The sequence below is a fragment of the Corella eumyota genome, chromosome 7, assembly GCF_963082875.1.
Source record: "Corella eumyota chromosome 7, kaCorEumy4.1, whole genome shotgun sequence".
Lineage (NCBI taxonomy): Eukaryota > Metazoa > Chordata > Ascidiacea > Phlebobranchia > Corellidae > Corella > Corella eumyota.
In genome coordinates, this window is record NC_137496.1 from 8,772,194 (window position 1) to 8,776,447 (window position 4,254).

The 4,254-nt window shown below is 30.3% G+C and overlaps 1 long non-coding RNA gene across 1 annotated transcript; it reads left to right on the forward strand.

Annotated features, from left to right (window-relative positions):
- Positions 1-3,119: 3,119 nt before the first annotated feature.
- On the forward strand, positions 3,120-3,893 carry LOC145759458 (uncharacterized). The gene is made up of 3 exons (XR_014286528.1): positions 3,120-3,236; positions 3,305-3,493; positions 3,760-3,893. It is a non-coding gene; the product is annotated as an uncharacterized LOC145759458 (long non-coding RNA).
- The last annotated feature ends 361 nt before the right edge of the window (positions 3,894-4,254 follow it).

Below are 4,254 nucleotides of genomic sequence, written 5' to 3' on the forward strand. Positions count from 1 at the left end.
TTACACACTTAAAACGCGGTTGTATCAGAAGAAATTCATCACTTATCAACAGATTTTTTTAATGATGCTAAAGAACGTGAACTTAAAAGTTGGAAAGAAAATGATGTTTATAAGGAAGTTTCATTCAATGGTCAACACTGTATATCTGTCAGATGGATATGTTCATGGAAGTATAGAAATAGACAACAGCTTCAAAAGGCTCGTCTCGTAGCTAGAGGATTTGAGGAATTTGATCGCAATATTTTAGATAAGGAAAGACCAAATTGCTCTAAGGATTCTCTGATAGCAATAAAGGCGCCTAAATTAATCAATTTTAGACCCTTTAACAGTTTTAAAAGGACAGTTCTCTTGTTTTATTTAATTTTAGAAATTTTGTCGCTATTAAAACAAAACCATTGCAAAAATTTCAATACTTCATCTATGACATCACAATCAGTTCGGATATATATTAGTTTTTAATACTCGCATTCCGTTATACAAAAGGTAGTTTCTTTGTTAACGAAGATTTTATAACTATTATTAAATAACTTTATTACACGCAATAAGATTTTTAATTTTTGCTTTTTTAAAATTGGTTGCAAGATAATAAACTTTATTAAAAAACAGAGATATGTACATATAATCGAATAACTGGGTGATATAAAGAACTTATACTTCATGTTTTTTAACTAAACCAAAATATTGTAAAAGTTTATTTTTTTAAACTATTTTTTTTATAACAATTTTAAGAATAAATGTGTATAAATAAATTTTAATGGACACACAAAAAACATTAATAACTACAGTGTTGTAGTGTGTTAGCCCCAGTCTTATTTCTAATATTAAACAAGTGTTTGTAAATAATACAAGACATAACTATTTTTCTTTAAACAAGCATCATAGAATAGTGTATTTTTTTTAATTTGATGTTACATGGTTTAAGGGCAATATCTATTATTTTATAATTAGTGATAAAATTTAAAATTTTAATCAGTTTTTAAGTTACTAATATCAGGATATAAAAATGGCCTAAATTTAAAAAATTAACTACAATGTTTAAATTTTAATAAACAAACACCTATTAATTAGTTATTAATGATAAAAATTAAAATTTTAATCAGTTTTTGAGTTACTAATATCATGATTTAACTCACACACAAACAGCGCACTTTAAAATCGCCCTTAAATTAGCCACGTAACCTGCACGTAGAAGGACAATGGCTTTACAACGAATGTATTTTTTCATGCTCTTCGGTTTTGTTATGAGCACTGAAACAACTAACACATTCTTCACCAATCTACTGATAGTTGGTTATTGTGTAGCTTATTTTGGATAAATTTTATGAAAAAATAGTTTTTTTTTATGTTGATTTAAACAATGATCATATAACCTATATGATCATTGATTTAAAACAGAATTTAAAATAGGAAGACACTGCCATTTTGACAAACAAACTTTACAAGCCTACACCTACACGCTTTATTTTTATAATATTTATTTCTTTAAAATCTTTTGAGGATAAACGTTTATTCAACAACAGATTTTTTAACAAATTGGCAGACACAAAGCAGCGTAAACTTTTGCTCGTATATAATTTTTTAATTTTGAAGTTTAGCGAAAAATTTTCTCGAAATTGCATAAAATAATAAAACCAGTTTAAAAGTTGTATTTTAATTTTATATTCGGTAGTGGTTAGCGTTATTAAAAGGTTAACTATGTCGTACATGCTTCCCCATCCTACAAACGGCTGGCAAGTCGATCAATCGATCTCAAACAAGCAAGAAAAAGTTGTCGTGATTCAGTCACCACGGTCAGACGGTTTGAACACGACCTGCATGAAAATGGATAGGGTATTAAATGATTTTAAATATAAAAAAGTTCAATAAAGTTTCAAAATTGTTAAATTTTTGTTATAGCGTCGAATTTTTAGGTAAACTAGGCATAAAATTAATATTTTTTGCTAAATTATAACAACCCCTGCACAACTAGGTTCTTTTACAGGTTGTTGTGCACGGGTCCTACTAATCACCACACGGCTCACCACACGGCACCACACAGCTCACTAGTTTTCATGCTGTAGCACCTTTAAGTAAAGCACTATAAACAGTATAAACTCCTGCTGAGCCAACACTGAATCAGCAAATTACTTATCAGGCATTTATAATCTATAATTACTTAAACTGCCGAAAAAAACTCGGGACTGGGTCAGGGTAACAAATGTTAATAAATGTTAAAGTCGTTAAATCAACCTTCTCACATTGAGGATAAATATATATACAGAAAAAATAAAAATGACAAATTATTTTTTAGTTAAGTATTAAAATTAGATTTAACATATTTACAAATTATAAACTGAATAACAATGAATTTAGGAATAGGCGCATAATGCCCGATCTCAGGACAGGAAACAACAACAAGATTAACTGGCCGATAGAGGATAAACAAGAAATGATCGACATTCCAGAGACAATATTTAGGGGCCAGGAAAAAGAAAGGGTTTGGTGGTTTTCCCAAAGGTTTATTTAACAAAATATCAATATTAACGAGTAGGAATTTTCAAAAATTTATTAAGAGGTTTGTTTTCAGTTTAAAAATATAAAGATTATTTAAAACACAAAATTTTAATAATTTAATTTTATGCGTGGTATTAAGTATTTATATTCAATATTTTTTATAAAGATTTTTTTTTTTCAAAAGAATTAGAACAAGTTTTTAATTTTTTTTCAAATTTTATTTTATTAATTTTCTCAGATGCCCCATGAAAGTTTAATGGATTAAGCGTGACGTCACAGATCGTAGTAGTCTCATGTCAGTCGTACAAGAATGTCACATGGTCTTGTATATGGCCAGTGTCATCGATCACTAGGAATTAACCCCTCGTCAAAAATTATGGAAAATAAATGTTGGAGGTAAGTATTGTGATGTCATAAGTGATGGGATTGTTATATTAGAACTAGACAACATAGTTTATTTATTCTAGAACTTAAATGGTGCAGATTAATACTGGTCGTTATTTAATATATTATGATGTCATATAGGAACAATGAACGTGCTGGAGGCTTGTTGTGCAAACAATGTCGGTTATTGTCTCTGCACAAGCTCAATTGAGGCTTTCGGACTAAACCGAACTATGGAACCACTAGTGGGCGGTGGTGAAAACACTAATTACTGTTACTCTTCTGTGACGTCATACGGAAGGACAAAGAAGGACGCGGAGGAGTTCGTACTGGAGTGGAACGGAAAAAAGATGAAACATGTAGAGGGGACATCATTATAATTGTTTGCTTTTGTTCTTTTTATTAATGACGTCATAATACTTTGTAGAAACTGGTCACGTGTGCACCTAGAGGTTCTGGTATTTATGGCAAAAATGACAACGTCTCCAAATCGATTCTTTTGCACCACTTTGCGACTAAAGTGATTTAATCTTCAATTCCTCCAGAGGCGCTACAAACTCTAATGTACGTTGGAAACGTGGCTTGGTGTCACATGATCGCAGCCACGAAAATGCAGGTAAACAAAATTTAGTTGTTCACTGCTTTATTATTGGATTAGTGTGCAAAAGGTGTCTGGTTCGAGTACACCACATCCATATATAATTCTGGTTGTAACAGATATATCTCAGCATGATTTTACTAAAAGAATAGGTTTTTAAGTTTGGTGAAAAATATTGGTTGATATTTTGGTTTAGTTAAAAAATTCTAAAGTTTATGTTTAATTTAAGTTTATTAATTTCAAAGAAATAAACTTGTACTCTGACTATAACTTATATTGTACAGGAGTCTCTTTCTTTGGTTGGGGGAAACACCTACTTTCTGTGTGATGACACCCCAGAATTATCTTACCTGAGATTAAACTTGAAATTCTCTAAGCATTTGGGTTTCACCATTCACAAGAGGGAGCTAGTGTTGCCGTTCTGGTTGTTTATCCTCATTTCAACGTTTGGTGTTGTCAGGTGCTGGTTTGGTTTGGAATCAAAAAAGAGGTTATTATTAAGTTTATTAAGTAGTTTTTGGCTAGGGGACTGTCATAAAGGTGTAACTAAAAAACTTTTGCGCAAAAATGCCATTTTTCCAAAATATTTTGACTTAAATTTCTGTAAAATTTCGTTGCCTAAAACTTATTTTTGTTTAAAAACCCATACCTATTTAAATAATATTTTGGTTACGAGGTATGTTAAGTTATTGCAATTGTTAAACATTTATTTCATGTATAATACTTTTAATGATAAACCACTTTGTCGTTTTTAGCCCAATATTACACCAAACATGGCC